General features: G+C 45.0%; 1 long non-coding RNA gene across 1 annotated transcript; it reads right to left on the bottom strand.

Annotated features, from left to right (window-relative positions):
• Positions 1 to 228: 228 nt before the first annotated feature.
• On the bottom strand, positions 229 to 9,152 carry LOC141571502 (uncharacterized). The gene is made up of 3 exons (XR_012496249.2): positions 9,034 to 9,152; positions 1,711 to 1,899; positions 229 to 629 (listed from the first exon to the last, which is right to left on the bottom strand). It is a non-coding gene; the product is annotated as an uncharacterized LOC141571502 (long non-coding RNA).
• Positions 9,153 to 17,510: the final 8,358 nt, after the last annotated feature.

Below are 17,510 nucleotides of genomic sequence, written 5' to 3'. Positions count from 1 at the left end.
ACTGTACTTCTTTCTTGATAAAATAATTATATGCAACTTTAAGGACAGAAACCAAAGAACAAAAGGCTAAAAGAGGAAAAGGTAAGTAGCTTAAAAATCTAGGGTGATAATCTTTAGAATTGAACATAAATTTAGTTCCAATCTCCATCTATCTTTATTTCCTCGCTCTCTCCCTTCCTGTTTCCCTCCTTCCTCCTCTTTCCTTCCCTCCCCTCTCTCTCCCTCCCTCCCTCCCTCCTGTTGTGTATTTATTCACTCAGACATTAAATCAGCAAATATTCCTGATAACATTTTCTGCATCACACATTGTTCAGGAAATACAGACATGAAGGAGCCATCATTTCTGCCCATAAGGATCTCAGAGTAAAATGGGGGAAGCTGACAAGAAACTAGACCCTCGTCGTGCTCCGTGAGAATGGCTGTGACACAGGCAGCTTGAGGAGTCATGGGGCCATTTGATCCAGGCTTGGGGGAGGTAAAGCAGGACTCACTGAAAAACAATGTGGCTAAACTGAGTTCCGAAGAATGAGTAGAAATTTGTGAGGCGAAATGGTAGATAAGTACTTTTAGGAAGAGTGATCAGAAAGTCCATCGGTTTGAGACTATGGTATGTTCCCAGCCGTCACTTCCTGAAATCAAACACAATTGGTTATGAAATGCAGCATGTGTGAGTAAATAAACTTTATTAATTAGCAAAAACACACTTTTCCTGAGAAAACACAAACTCTGGTATTGTGAGCAGCATACAGTATGATAAGCAGTGATTTCAGGATCAATTTTGTTATAGACATAGATACCAATTTTACCTGATTATATTGTACAGTCCTGCGCCAGGTCCCCCAAAATGTGCGCTCAGCATAGAAATGGTAACTACAGAAATTTCCCGAGAATATATAGCTTACTGAAGGGAAATATCCCCATAGGCACTGAGGCCATCTCAAAAGACTCTCAGGAACGATGCCCCTAGAATTTGAGTTTTGATTGATTTCCTAGGATTAAAGTGTCTGCCAACAGGGATTATGACTGACTCCTGTTCCTGGGTTTGCTGTGAGCCGGGCCTCAGCCTCTCGTCGTGGGATGCTCACGGTGTAGAACAACCCAGGAGGACAGCCCAGGTTTGGACAGTGCCAAATCAGCACAGGGACACTTAGAGCAAACCCCAACCCGCACCATCGGCTCAGGTAACCAAGTAGCACTCGGTCCACTTAGGCCAGTTTTCTTTCTGGATCCCACATCTAACACAATGACCTGCTTTCACCAAACTCACAGTGTATGTGGCCAGTATTGTATCAGTTGAAGAAAAAAGTTTCATCCTGTTTTTCAAAAAGCTTACTTTCTCACATTTACCAAAGGAAAACATAGCTTCACATGCCTGTAGATATAATAGGGATTGAAAACGAAGGCACAGGGTCAGACGACGGTCTTGGTCTGAGTTCTGGTTCTGCCTCTTTGAAGTGGAATGGTATTGTCTTAAGTTACTTAACTTTTCTGTGTTTCAGTTTCTTCATCTGTAATCTGGGGATGTTAATACCTACCTCATACATCTATTGTGACATTTGTGTGGGATAGTAGATTTAAGAGATGCAATAATGTCTTCCTATTAGTATTAGATGGCTGGTGCCACTCTCTGTCTTAATTTGCTTCCTTTGCATCCTGGGAACCCCTGGGAGAAACATTTTCTTAGAGGAGAGAGAAAGGAATCATAATTACCAACTGGTAGCGGATGAGTCCATGGTCTCCCTGGGAGGCCTTTGGAAGAGGGTCCGTGCATGCCATCTACCCAGTAGGCCTTTGTGTAGCGCTGTGGAAAGGGTGTCCTGGGTTGGGTGGGACAGGGCCAGGGTTGGAAGTGACCTCAGGTGTCCTCATGCATAGCAGTTAAATCACTCAGGAGAGATCCTATGGAAACAAGGATAGGAATGCCAGGAGGTGTTGCAATATTATTTTAGAGGATTCATCTGCTTAGTATTATAGTTCCCCTCGCTTAACCCTCAGAGGTTTTGGACTCTGTCTGGTGTGAAAATTTTTTTCTGTTTAGAAAGAGTTCCGCTCATTGCTCATTACTTTAGCAGACTGCACATTGGGAGAACTTGTTTATCCTGCTGAGTGAGTCATCAATATCCCACTCTATACTGAGCCATGGAATGGCAGATTTGGAAGGATCTCAGGGCTCCTCTAGCTTAGCCCCCTCATTTTACCAATGGGGAACTGGAGGCCCAAAGAAGAGTAGGGCTTACATAATGAATCTGGGCTTAAAAACCAGGTCTCCTGATTCTCTAAGTCTTGTGTGTGATTGACTAAATGTAACAGATATCTACAGGGTTTTGGAGGAGCTAGGTGGAAAGGAAACCATGCTAAATTTGATACATGTCACGTCCCAAATCAACCTCTGAGCGACTATGGAAGAAATTCATATTTAAGAAGGAGAATGTGGCACTTAGTTAAGGAGGAACAAATAGAAAATAACACTGTGGGGACAGAGCCCCAGAAAGCAGTTTCCAGGCTCTCGGCCTCACATAGAAAGGTGCTGGCTCAGGTAGTAAATGGCCATCAACTGTGATTACATGGCCATCAGCTGTAACCAGTGAGCCATTGGCCACTAATATAACTGCTGTGGCTACGCTAGCAGAAAATGGGGGCTAGCCAAAAGATGGTGGCTGAGCTAGCAAGAGCGGATTGCAGAGAGGCGGATGCCGCCAGCGAGAATATAGTGGTATGACTCCCCTACCTATGGCTCTGTGGGTGTTCCTTTTTGGCCTCACCATGTCCTGTGTTCTTATGTGGGGAGCGGGAGCAGAGACCCTGCCAGATGCCCCGCACGACACATGGCGTAGTCGGCAGGATATGGTGCCGGCCAAGGCTCTCCCAAGAGTGGTGGAGCAGTTTGTGTGCATGAACACTCAGTGTCTGGAAGACCAGGAGGAGCAGCTGCCGGAGAGCTGGACCCCCGTGGAGGGGTGGGAGGACGTGGATGGTTCTCCCACCAGCACAGGAAAAGCCATGCAGCCGCTGGAGAACTGGACCCCCGTGGAGGGGTGGGAAGATGTGGACGGTTCCCAACCAGCATAGGCTGGAGAAAGCAAAGGTTGTTGCGGCCCTATGGGCTGGGAAGTGCTTGCTGAGGCAGCCCAGATGCGGGACTTGTCCCAGGAGGAAACGCTTGCTGAGTCTTCCATGGGAGATGAGGGTGAGGTCAAGGTTGTCCCTCAACCCCAGGACAGCTCTGGCGAATGACTATGGACTATGGGGAATTGCCTTCCATCCCTAATTTAATGGACAGCTTGACTGTTTGTTTGGGAACATACCACCATGTAGTGGAACTGGGGGATATTTGCTTTTGTGCCTTGACTGGCCACCATTGAGAATATGTAAGCACCTTGACTGTGAGCTGCTGTTGTTCTGGCACAGTACCCTGAGAGGCCCAGGGAGAGTGGCAGTGCCCTGAGAGGCCCTAGCTGAGTCCAGGAAGTCTGGCCATGTCCAGAGAGAGTGGCAGTGCCCTGAGAGCCCTGGCTGAGTCCAGGAAGTCTGGCTGAGCCCAGAGAGAGTGGCAGTGCCCTGAGAGCCCTGGCTGAGCCCAGGAAGTCTGGCTGTGCCCAGAGAGAGTGGCAGTGCCCTGAGAAACCCTGGCTGTGTCCGGGAAGACTAGTGGTACCCTAAGAAGCCCAGGAAGTCTGGCTGTACCCAGAAGCACTGGTGGTGCCCTGAGAAACCCTAGCTGTACCCGGGGAAACTAGTGGTACCCTAAGAAGCCCAGGAAGTCTGGCTGTGCCCAGAAGCACTGGTGGTGCCCTGAGAAACCCTGGCTGTGCCCAGAGAGCCTGGCTATGTCCAGGATATTGCATTCACCTCAGGTTCCTCAGACAGGGCCCCTCGTGGAAGACGCTTGTCACGTAGATTGTGAGGCGAGAGCCTGTAGGGGTGGAGGGTGGGGACAGAGCCCCAGAAAGCAGTTTCCAGGCTCTCGGCCTCACATGGAAAGGTGCTGGCTCAGGTAGTAAATGGCCATCAACTTTGATTACATGGCCATCAGCTGTAACCAGTGAGCCATTGGCCACTAATATAACTGCTGTGGCTACGCTAGCAGAAAATGGGGGCTAGCAAGAAGATGGTGGCTGAGCTGGCAAGAGCGGATTGCAGAGAGGTGAATGCCGCCAGGGAGAATATAGTGGTATGACTGCCCTACCTATGGCTCTGTGGGTGTTCCTTTTTGGCCTCACCGTATCCTGCGTTCTTATGTGGGGAGCGGGAGCAGAGACCCCACCGGATGCCCCACACGACAAACACCATCCTTCACTCTACGTAAAATTTGTTTGTTCACTTGCTCCCCAGCCACTGGGCTAAACATGCGATATGGAAAAGAACAAGACAGTTATAGATATGGCCTCTGCCCTCACTGAGTTCATAATCTAGTGAGCTCTAGAATCTATGCTACTCAGGTGGTTTTAAAATTGGTTACTTGAAGCACTAGACTCCCACAGAGACGACTTAAGGTCTACTGTGAGCTACAAAAGAGATCAAGCTGGGCTCCGCGTCTCCCCCACACCTATCCCCACATCAACTACAGAGATGCCATTTTATCTCTTTCTATCCTGGGACTTCAAGTAAGATTTTATTTGACGACAAGATTCTTTGATTAATCCATTAAATTGATTCAGGCTGCCTCATCCTATTATTCAGAAAAAAGCTTCATCTGTAAGTGCAAAAACTCAACTTAAATTAACTGGCCATCAGAAACAATAGAATTCATTGGACACCTTTGGATATATCACGTTTTAGGCTCAGCCAGATCAAGAAGCTCAAACATTGAGAGGGCTATGCCCCTGTTGGTCTTCAAATAAGTCTGGATCCAAGATATCTCAAATAAGACTATCAGGATTTGTTTTTGCCATTTCTTTCTCTCTCTACTCTGCTTATCTCTGTGTGGCTTCATTAGTCATAGTCTACCTCCAAATAGCAGGTGATATAACTGTTGGCAGCCCCAGATTTATAACTTCCAGCAGAAAGAAGTATTGCCTCTCTATATATGCATATAACCATCTCAGGAAAGAATATGATTGGTTCTTCTTGGGTCCCTCGCTTATCTCTGAACAAATCAGTGGAGCCAGGGACACAGGGATACTTTTCCTGGCCAACCAGTGCTCAGGTGCCAACCCCTGTGGAGGGAACTGGGCGTTATGAGAGTCCCACCAGCATCAGAGAATGGCAGGATAGTTTTATAGAATGAAAGGAGAATATGCAGGTGGGAAGACCAAAGCCAAGGTATCATATATTTTCTTTCTCTTTAAATTGATGTAATATATTCCTTGATAACCTATCACCTTATTCTATTTATTTTTTCTTAAATATTGACTAATTACAACAATGAGTCCAGGCAGCACAAAATAAACCATAGGGAAGATAAAACTCAGATCCCTGATCTCAAGTTAAAAGGCAAAATGGAATGACCTTTACCTTATTCCTAGAAGCCCTAGCTGGGCGAAGACACAAATATTAAGAAGAAAATTTTTGCCTTGAGCTTCTAGTACCCCAATCAAAAAAGGGAACAGTGGGTGCCTGATAAGCCTTGTCTGATATTAGAATCTAGTTGCCAACGGGCAACAGACTTTTTTGTAACGTGGTGATCTGACTTTCGTTTGTCATAGACACTTTCGTCTATGAGGCATTTGTGTAGATTTTTTGTTTTTGATTTTTTTTAAACCAGCAGGTAATTCTTCTACTCGATCTCTGTCACCCTGCATGGTTATTTTCTAAGCCTTTTGTGAAAAATAAATAGAGCCAGCATTTTTTAAACTGATTTTATTCAAAAGAGAGCAGCACCCTGCTACGGGGAGAGACAGAGAGCGCGGAGGAAGTTTGACTGTCCTGAATACCAGCTGAGGTGTTTCAGGGCCACAGGGAGAACCGCTACAACCAGCTTCTCTTCAAAGGAAACTGTTCCTTTGTGTCTCAGTCAGAGCATGGGAACCATGAGAACTCATTGTAAATAATGTCAGTTTCCTTGATAAAGTCATTACAAATGTACATTCAGAATATTTTGACGTCAACGGTGGTTCTGCTGGGTCCATTCTTACTGTGTGATCATTCTGCACACACCACATCCAAACAAGAAGCAATCTCTCGATTTTCCACGTAGGAGAATGCATGCAAAGTCTATGAAAGTCAAACAGAGCCCCGCACACCTGAAAAGTCGTAATCCTGAGAGCTGGGCAAACTAGATTCTGTTTCTGGCTCTGCGCTTATTTGCTATGTGGCCCTGTCAAAACCCTTCTTATTTGGACTTTGGTTTCAAAATCAGCACAATACAAGTCATGGCTTACGCGATTACTAAGATCTCTTCTGGCTCTACGTGTCCTTATCTAGACAACATTTTTAAGAATACAGATTCTAGAAAACTATGCTTCCCTATTTGATTATTAAGCAACAATATTGTTTTCTATATGGAGGTTGTTGGAAATTGGTCTCGTGAATTGGCAATAAACCCTCACATTTCCAAAATACTCTTGTTTTCCATTTTTTTCTTAACAAAACTGACATTTTGCTGAGAAAGATTTTGAATGTCTCTTACTCTTAATAGTTTGATTTTTATGAACAACCCCCTTCCTCAAGATACAAAATAAACAAAAAAGAAAGATTCCAAATTTCCTTGAAGATCTTTTTTCTCTGCAGCTTCTCCTTATGACATACACTTGTATCTGTCAGTCACGAGAGAGACTTGTCCCATGCCTCCCTGCCTTGTAAGTGGACCCCAAAGTCCAGGTTGGTTTTCCTGGCCTCCAGAGAAGGGCTAAAGATCCTCACATCCCCACCTTAAGAACAAGACTTAACCTTGGAAAGTCTGTTCTGTGCATATGCTGAAAATGGGGAAGAAAGGCTTCATCTAAAAAGATTGAGATTCTTCTCCTAGTTCTGCCGAAAACCTACCTAAGAATTGCTAATACCGATATGCCTCTGTACAGTTTCCAGCACCCTTCCATGCATATTATTTCACATGATTTCCACAAATCACCCTGCAAATCGACACTATTCATCGTGTTTCCTAGATGAGGCCCAGATGGTTTAACTAACGTGCCAAGAGAGCTAGTGGGGCAGGAGGGGATGCAGGGCTGAGTCCGGCTCTCGCCAACCCATCGCGAGAGCATGGGCTAACATTTTACATGTCCCTGAGGCTGGGCTCCTCATTGGGACACCAGGAACCGTAACCCCAGTCTACCTAATTCACAGGAACGAGTGTGTTTCGAGAAAACACAAATGCCATTCATTTCCTACTAACTAAAATCCAAGTCTATTTCAATAGCTCAGAAGCGTGGTCAAATATCAAAGACCTGAATTTAGCAACTCCTAAAGTCAAAACAAACCAAGCGCCACACAAGCTCTGCCTTCTCCTCGGAACAAGGTAGTATTAAGTCCAGAGCTGACCTAGGACTCTATCCAGTGGGACCTCACAGGGCAGAAATGAACTTTACATTTGCAGTTTTGGTGTGGTTTGGGACTCCATCTGCAAAAAGAAGTTACTTAAGATGGACAAGAAACATTTTTGTGGATACAAAAACTAGAGACGGAATAGGGGGAAAAATCAGAGATTTGAAAATCTCACAAAAATAACAAATGGATAATTTACAGTTTTTCCTTCATTTATTGAAAAACACTGGGACATGATCTTACTCAGTGCAACTCTTGAGTTCTCTTCCTGCAGCGATTACTCACTTAGTCATCTTCGTCTTCTTCTTCTTCTTTTTTTTAAGGCATTTATTTGGAGTCTGTTGCTTCTGGCTTTTCATAAGACACCATCTGAGCACCACCTACATGCCACCCCAGCTTTCAGACGCAGTGTCCCCTTGCCTCTGCTGTCTCTCAACCTCCACCACCCCCAGTCTGTCTCCCAGAACCACCCACCCCCTGCTGTCTCTACCGCGCCCCCCCCCCCCCCCCCCGGAAGCTTGTGAATATTCCTGGTCCTGAAGCGTCATTAATTCACCTGCAGTCCCTCCATTTGAAACCCCCAGGTCTTAGCCTCCCACCCAGAGTACCCAGCAACTTACAGTTGTTGACTGCTGTACTGTACAGCGGGTTACCGGATTTAAATAAAATAAAATACAGATACCCAGTTAAATCTGATTTCAGATCAATAAATGATTTTTAGTATAACTACTTCCTGTATATACTTGTGGTGTTACACTTGTGAGAGAAGCAGAGTAAGAATTATTCTTTCCATTCTACAGAATAGAAAACTGAGACCCTGGTGGGCAAAAGAAATTGTCTGAGCACATGACTAGGAGGTGATATTGGTAGAATTTGAGCCAGGGTTGGCTGACCTCAAAGCCCTGGCTTTTTCCTTGGCCTGTGCGCTGCCTGTATTAAATATAACAGTGTATTACAGTACTTGACAGTTTTCAAAACACTTTCAGATGCATGATCTTAATTACTCTTCACAAGAACCCTCTGAGATAGGTTCCACATTTCATTTGTTTGAAGACTTTTTTTTTTCTTTTTTAACACTTTAACATTTCTGGTCTCAGGATGTATTTTATTGTCCATAGTGTATCAGTCTAATTGGCAGCATTTTTTTTTTCTTCCTCAGAAGAGTATAAAATAATGGCACCTTCGAGTCTATTAAATGCAACATTATTACGTATTTTCTGCAGCTGAGGAAACAGGCTCAGGGAAGTCTTGCCTCTAGAATAAGGTGGCAGACACTGTAATTAAACCTGTCTTTCTGACCTTCTATTGCCCTCACACTGAAAGGAAATGACACAGACTTTCTCCTCGAGACACACAATGGATCAGGGTGGGTTCAGTGAACTCTGCCAGATATCAGACTTCGGGAGGAGGGTGGAGTCGTGTGCTCCCCTTTCCGAACTCTCTATGCAAGCCTAGAACTGAAAGACGGGGCGGATGAAATGTACTATGCTGCAAGGAACGGTTCCCCACTTTTGTTTGTCTAATTCTTCCAGGGGCACGACACAGAGAAAACACAGCCAGCTGCAATGATAGACAAGGGAAAGAGTCAAAGAAGTGGGAGACACAGCTCACCTTGGTCAGGCCATCCTGTACCTGGCCCTGCCAGCTGGAGAGCACCCCTGGCGTCGCGCGAGCTGCTTGCTGGAGCCTGGGTCCTGGCCCACAGACTGACTGAGTCAGGCAGCGCTGCTACCGCCCTCCTCTTGGAGCCTCGGTCTGCAGTCTAGACTGTACTGGAGGCGATCGTTCTTGACATTGGGCCCACATTTTCCAGCTTGTATTCACAGAACCTCATCCCAAGTTGTTGTATTCCTGGGCTCAAAACAGCCAATGTGAGGGGGAAATCGTCATTGGAAAAGACAAACACATTTTGCAGGAAAAAGAAGGAGGAGGCAGAGGAGGAGAAGAAGAAAAATTATGCATTGATTGCAAGCAGACAGGTCTGAGATGGAATTGATTTGCACTTTCAGAGCTTAAGGGGCAAGAGGCATCTGCCAGAAAGATGATCATTTCGGAAGAGATGGTTTGAAGGCTCTAGAATTGAAGGCATTCAGCACGGTCCTTCCTTTAAAGAGAAAGAGCTTCAAGCTGGAAGTTTGCACGGATCTAATGCACAGCATGGTGACTGCAGTTAATACTGCTGTATTGTATTCTTGAAAGTTGCTAAGAGAGGAGATCTTAAAAGTTCCCACCCCCACTCCCCTTACAAAACAGAAACCGTGTGCGCCATGGATGTGTTAACTAACCTCATTGTGGTAATAATTTCCCAATATGTCCGTATATAAAATCATCACTTTGTGCACCTTAAACTTCCCTAATATTATATGTCAATTACATCTCAATAAATCTAGGGAGGAGAGAGCTTGTTTCAGATCAGAAATCTATCTGCAGATGGCCCTCTATGCTGATACCCATCGGATGCATGACACTTCCCCGGGCTCTCAGTAATAAATCACATCATTTAAGCCTCACATTGAGTGTCCTGGTCAATGTTAATGGCCTCCTTTTAGAGACAAACGGACAGAGGCTCCAAAACCTCAGTGACCTTGCTCACGTTGACAGACTACTCACGGCAGAGTTGGCAGCTGAGCCCAGATCTTGTGACTCCAAGGGTTATGTTCTATTTACTCCTTGTCCCCATAGAGACTGGCACCTCAGGAAATAAGCCCAGAGATCAAGTTTGGGTGGGTGAACTTGAGAGAAAGTTGGGGAGGATTAGGTAAAGTGGAATGAGCCTGACAGAGGTTTGATGGGGCTTAAGAGTTTGCCCTGTGTCCTGTAGAGACTGACCGGTAGGATAGGAAAGAGAGGTTAGCATCAGGAAAGCCATCTCAGGGACAGCTGCAGTCTTAATGTAGGAAGACAAAGGCTTAGACTAGGGAGTTGGTTCTGGAATAAAAGGCCTTTGATAATGAATGAGAGGGTTATGAAGAGGATTATTTCCTCCTTACTCTAAGAATCTTGATGCAGAAAAGGTGGGTTTGTTTGTTTTGTTTTTTATTGTTGCTGTTATTACTGAATAGCATCATACTTCCTCCAATGTCGCCAGGGTTATGCAAAATGATGTAATGGAAAATGAATGAGTTTTGGAACCATACACAACTGAGTTGAGTCCAGGCTACACCACTTACTGACTTTTGACCCGAGACAAGTCATCCAGGCTTCCTGAGAGCCAGTTTCTTCATCTGTAAAACAGAGGTGATCTTGCCTCTCTAAGAAGGGTTCCAGGAGGTCTTTCACGTAAAACTGATCCGTTCACTCCCTCCTCAGGCTCCCTGAATCTGGTACTTGTTGTGTCATACCCTCACACACTATAGTTTAGTTACTTTATACCTCTGTCCCCCCTTTTACTCTCTTGGCCCCTTGGCAATTTCATATCTTTGTGTCTCTAGCATCAGTGTCTGGCAAAGGAGAGACATTAAGTCTCCTCAAAGGGGAATGTCGAGACAGAAGGAAACAGACAAGATGGGAAACAAAGGATTTTGCAAATTCCGGAAATCTAGAAAATGTCCCCCATTTACCCTAAGAACTTCAACTGTCTCTCTCCTTCCAGCCTCCCAAGCTCTCAACACAACCCCTGCCTCCAGCCCACGTGCTCGTAAAGACTAAAGGGAACAGCTTTAGGATAAACCAGGAAGTATCTTTTCATGGGAGGGGATAAGTTTCTAATCATTAAACGTTGGTGTCTTACAGCTGACAGCACTCTTTCACATTCATCCTCATCTCTTTTGAGTCTACCAACAACCCTCTTTGATAAGACAGGAGGACAGTACATTTCCATTGCACAGATTAGGAAACTGAGTCTCAGAAAGGTAAAAATAAATGTCCAAGGTTTTGCAGTTACTATTGACAAAAGCGGAACAGGAAGCCAAGCTGTCTAACGTCCTCTCTCTATGCCTCCCTGTGCTTTGTTTCTCAAAGACAATTTAAAGCTAATAAGGCTAAAAATAATGACAGGAGAGCCGTTCCCCCAACCTCTCGGATGTGAGTAGGCCCTCCCAGCGTCTCAGATGGAGGCAGCACAGCCTCCACTTCCTGCTCACTCATCAGATGGCCTCCCAGGCTTCCGAGGAGAGTGCAAAACCGACACGGGAGCTGAATCATTGCAAACCCGAGTGCTGGATCGGAAGAGAATGGCGTGGGTGGTCGCGTCCCAGACAGAAGACGCTCCGCCAGATGGAGAAGAGCCTGTAAACTTGGATGGGGCTCCGGGTGTTGCCAGATCCCTGGTGCTGCTCTCTTTTGATTGAATAGAAGGCCGAGGAGGCAGCAGCCAGGAGCTGCCCACCGCTCATGGAGTCCCTGGACCCCTCAAGTGGGGACATGTCCAAGGATGAGCGGTGCCAAGCCAGACAGGGGGGAGGCTGGGGCACTGAGCAGTGCAGACACACCTAGTGCTTGGGAAGGAAATTTGGGCAGTTACAACAGCGTGGCAAAGATGCTATTTATGCAACACCCATCTGGTGAGCATTCTGGGTGCTTCCCTCCAGACACACAACTCAAATACAGCAAGTTCTGACGCTGAAGCTAACTCTGCCATGGCTGAATAGTCTTCCAGTGCCCTGTCCGAAATGCTCCCATGTAAATGGAGGAGTATTTGAAAGGACCCTCCTCTTCTCCTCTGTAATGATCATAATAATAATCAGGGCAGCTGCAATTCTTCTATACTCTGTGCTTATCATTTCTAATCTATTAAACCTGCTAAGACAGTGTCATCATATTATATATGTGAGGAAATGGAGATTTACCAAGGTTAATTACCTTACCCAAGGTCACACAATTGTGAGTGGTGGACCTGGGGGACTAAGACCAGTCCACTAACTGCCCATGCTGGGGTCACTCAGCTGGTTGGTGACCGATGGGTTGGAATCAGGTCTCTCGTTCAAAGTCCAGCCATACTCTGGTTCACACCCTGAACCCCTCCCCACTTACCATCTCCTCCCTGCGACCCTCCTCAAGTCCCCAGAGGAAAAGAGCCCCTGGAAGTCACCACCAGAGGGAGGCAAGAAGATTATTGCTCTTACTGGACTAGCATTGAGGTTTTATACGGCTTTAACCCTCTGGAATTTGCAGGCAAATATTCCACTTTTGTCTTTGGCAAACCTCACTGCACATTTCATATTCACAAAGCCCGACTGAGACACTGAGAACTGGAAACCCCTCCTCCTGCCACCTCCGACTTCCTTGGCTCTTTCTCTGCCTGTCTTGTTTTTCCTCGTGTGCACACCAGGCAATGCTAACAAGACAGGAGCCTGCAGCACGCCTGCAAGTGCGTCTGGCTCCTCGGTGCTCCTTCAATCCTGCTGGGGGCCCTCTGGCAGCCCATCAGGGTTTGAAGATAATCTAGGAAGTCACTGGTTTAGTTTTGCCCCCAATGCTGCCTAGGATGGGAAGAAAAGAGGGCCAGAGGATGGAGCTCAGAACCCCTACGAGTCTATTTACAGAAATGAATGAAAAGAGAAAGTTATACATCTATGAATCTAACCAAATTTGGGGAAAAAAATCTCAGGAAAACAAGCACTAAGTGTTTATAAATTACTTTAATCTGATGAGAAGGAAGGAAAGGAGGGGATAAGAAAGGGAAGAGGGGAAAAAAAGAATAAAGGAAACCAGCATTTCCTGAAGACCCTGTGTGGCTCGCACAATGAGGGGAGATCTGAGACTGGAATGAGAGACAGACCTTGTTGTTAGTTCAGAGTCGTCATTAAATATACGTGACTTTTGGCAAGCCATTTCCCTCTGTGGGCTTTGGTTTCCCACTGCCAAAAGTGTTGGAGTAGATGATGACCTCTAAGCTGCCACCCAGGCCTACACACCTAGAGATGTGTATATAGACCATCTATAGAGATGTCTTTATAGACCAATGCTTCCTCCTGCAATGCCGGTGAGATAACAGAAGCAGTATCCGAGCCCTCATTTCACATGAGGGTGGCTGGAGTCCTGGGATGAGTGTTTGTGCTGGAGTTCAGGGCTGGTGCCGATGGGGGATGCCTCTTGTCTTTTCATTCTGGCATGGTATTCTTTTTTCTTATCCAGGACAAGGACCTGCCCCGGAGGCTGGGAAGGCCACCATATCATTAGTAGATCTGAGCTATCAGTCAGCATACAAAGGAACTGAGAAGGTGAGTGCAGATCAGGAAGGAGAAGTGGAGAGGAAGAAGCAGGAGATAGGACATGTGAGGAATCACAAGAGGACGGTTGCCAAGATGTCTTGGTGACAGTGTAGAAGCCAAACCTCTCACCAACATCAGTTTGCTCTATTTAGGGAGACAGTTAAGTGAAATGGACTAAGATAGTAATTATAGATGCTCTTCGATGTAACGATGGGGATTACCTCCTGATAAACCCATTGTAAGTTGAAAATATTGGGCATCAGAATGCATTTAATACACTCACCCTACTGAATGCTATAGGTTAACCGAATCTACTTTAAACATGCTCAGAATACTGACACTAGTTTATAGTTTGGCAAAATCACCTCACTGTCACTGCACAGCATCATGGAAGAGTCTCCTACTGCATATTGCTAGCCCGGGAAAAGAGCAAAATTCAAAATTTGAAGTTTCTACTGAATGCGTATTATTTTCACACCATCATAAAATTGACAAATTATAAATCAAACCATCGTAAGTCAAGGGTCATTTGTACTTTCAAGAGATTTGGGATCTAGTTTTAGTTCCGTGACTGACACATATACCTTTCCCTATCTCTCTTCCTCTATAAAATGAGGGACGTGAAAGGCCTTTTGAATTATACTCTTACACAATAGTATCTTGCACAATTACCATCACACCCTATGGAACACCTACAGACCACTTAATGTGAGCAGCTCACTTTGCCATGACGATTTTCATATCTCTTAGCTTCCTCTAAGGACCCAAGTCATTTGTAACAAAGGGTGCCCACCTTAGAGCTGGCTGCTTTCAGTAGTGTCTCTACTCTTCCAGAGTGACCTGGGTGCTGTGCTAGGATACACTTGCTTCCCCAACCCTTCACTTCTGTCTACCATACCTGAGTCCTCTTGACCACTCTTTGGCGAATATCTGTGGAGTGTGTTGCCAAGGTAATTCCTGGAACAACTGGGAATCGAACAAGATGTTCTCTGAGATTCTCTCTAATTCTGAGATAGAGAGACCAAAATCGTTGCCAGACTCAGGAGAGACAGAGAGAGCAGGACATAGCTTCTAGGAAACCAAGATCTTTAGAATATTGACAATACATGGCTAAGCCTTATTTTATTTTATTTTTTTGGTAATGTGTTGTGAAGAACACTAACTGGGGAGCCTCAGAAAGCAAGAAAGTAAGCAAAAATGTAGAAAAAGGGAAAGGAAGGAAGGGAGGGAGGAAGGAAGGGGAAAAGGAAGGGAGGAAGAGAAGGTGAGAGAGAAGAAGGGAAGAAAGAAGTTGAAGAAAGAATGAAATGAAAGAAGGAAGGAGTTGGAAGGAAATAGGGAAGAGGAGTAGCTTGTAGAAAAAGATACAGGGAGGTGGTAAATAAAAGATGTTAAGAGGAGAAAGGGGGAAGAGAAAGAGGGAAGGAAGAGAAAAAAGGAGAAAGAAGAGAGCGAGGAAAGGAAACCAGAGGGACCAACAATGTGCGACTTGAGGACATGCTCCCAGGCTGAGCTCCTGTCCGCCCCCCCCCCCCCCCCCCCCCACAGGCATCCACCCCAAGATGACTTCCTCTGGGAAAGGACGGTAAGTGTGGAGCTGATCAGGCTGCTCTGGCTGGTGTTCAGCACACAGTGTCGGCTGTCTCTGAATGATGCTGGCAGTGCAGTAATTAGCTCTGCTCCCCGGCCAGTGCTGGACCACGAGAAAGGCTGCTGGAGGACACCGTTTGGCTGATGGCTTAGTTTGACCTCTTGTACTGCCCGAAAGCTTGTCTGTGCATTTGAACTTCTCAGCAAAGCTGGAGAGAACATGGGAGGACGATGCTGGAAGTGGACACTCCAGGCACAGACTTCCAGTCAGTGTCAGGAGCCTAAGCAAAGTGATGGGATGGTAAAGTAAAGGTTTGGAAAAGGAAGGTAGCGGAGCCCTGCACCAAGTTCATTCAGAGTCTATCAATTTCATTAAAAATCATTTAAACAACCTCTTTTGAAACAAATGAATCCTTAGCTTTGGTATCCTACCACCCCGGATGTAAGCCCTAGTTCATCCCTTCATCTTGAGTTAGTAACCTTTCAGAGCCTCAGTCTTCTTACCTGCCCAATGGGGCAAATAAATACTTGCAGAACTTGCAGGCGTCAGAGATGTGCTGCGTGGCACTCAGCAGGTGCTTGGCAAAAGTTGCTTCTCCAGCCCTTCCAGCATCTGACTGCACATCTTTCTTTCCGTTTCTAATCGATGAGGTACACCAAAGCATGTGAAGGACAAGGAAACGGTTATTTTAAAAAGCAAAAGAAGATTTTATGTGGCAGATATATTCAGGAGGAAGTAGCCATAATCAGTAACCAAGGGGGCCTCACCATGTTCATTCATTCGCTAAGAGGTGGATGGTATCTGAATGTCACGTATTTTCTACCAGCCCTCTGGTTACTTGGCTGTGGTGTCGGATCACGAGCATTTTTCACCTGTAGGTTTGCAAACTACTCACTGTGGTACCTCAGGCACTGCCCCCGACAGCCTTGTCCCAATCCTTTTTCCCATCAAGTTTAACGTCAATAATTTGTTTTCTTAATGCACAGTTTTCACTCTCTTCTGCACAATTTTGGTTTCCTCTCCTGAAAGTTTGATTATTTTTGTGTTCTTCTATTTCCTGCCTTTTCTTACCATTTTTCCCCCTAAGGAGATTCAGCTGTTCATACCATCTGGTCATAGTCTCAAGAATTAGAAAAGAGTTTTTAGTGATAAGAAATTTCATCTGTTTCAGGAACGCAGGCAGGAATTAAGATTCAGAGGACACATCTCTCACACTTTATCCCGCTGTGTGAAGCTGTTGTTTAACACAGGAGAGTTGTGTGAAGGTGGTGTCACACAACTACACACAGAGATGTAGAGAACATACATACGTACAGAGAATAGACAACGGACAGGCAATGAGATCAGACTTCTAATTCTACCTCTGCCACCATTTGCACTGTGACCTTAGAATAATCACAGAATTCTCTTAAGAAAATCCTATTATTCCAAATTTATACATGAAAATACTGAAGCACAGAATTATTATTTTGTGTTCAATAACACATTTCTATTATGTAGGCCAAACATGCATTCAAATTCAGCCTTCCTGGTCTCTAAACCAAAAGCTTAAAGTTTAGGTTTGAAAAGAGGACAATTTATGTATCGGTGTCTTTAAGTTGGTGCCTACACTGGCTTGAATCCCTTTGGTCATACTGCCTGCTTCTGCAGGTATGTACCTAGTCATCATACAAGAGAAGTCTGGCACATCTGTTTCATCCATGGACTCTACCCTCAGGTACACAGCTCACCTTTCATAATTTTATTTCATCAAATTTATCTAGGGGCAAACTTGTGGCAGATGTAATTTAGACACTTGGAATAAAAATGTGAAAAAGATAAAAATTATCTCACATCATGAATTTACACTACAGTGGGAGTTTAGGAGAGGCAGAATAGAAACAAACCATTAAATAAGATAATTTCAGATAAATAAAATAAAGTGCAGAAGTTTATGAAGTTCAGGAATTGAATAACCTGTTTTTTTTTTGTTTGTTTGTTATTTTTTTATTTTTTTATTTTTTTGAGATACCACTCTAGCTTCTGTGTGGAGGATGGTTTTCAAGGGAAAGGCAGAAACAGAAAGATTGCAAAAGATTGCTGTGGTTATCACAACAGAATGGGCAAGAGATGATGGCAATTTGGTCTGGGGTGGTAGCAAAAGAGAAATAGGGATTTGGAAGGCTTCAGCATATATTTCCGACAGACAATGCCTTCTGATGACTGGATGTGGGTGATGGTTGGTCCTTTTTCTAACAATCAAAATGGACAATTTCTAACAGTTGGATAGAATGAATAACCAGAAGGTGGCCTACAGGAGGTGAAAGGTGAGAGAGATCTGCAAAAGAGACTGGGAGAGAACAGAC

This window comes from Rhinolophus sinicus, chromosome 2, assembly GCF_057876585.1.
Source record: "Rhinolophus sinicus isolate RSI-liver-muscle chromosome 2, RSI-T2T, whole genome shotgun sequence".
Lineage (NCBI taxonomy): Eukaryota > Metazoa > Chordata > Mammalia > Chiroptera > Rhinolophidae > Rhinolophus > Rhinolophus sinicus.
Note: the sequence above shows the minus strand (reverse complement) of the source record. Positions and strands in the feature narration are given on the sequence as shown.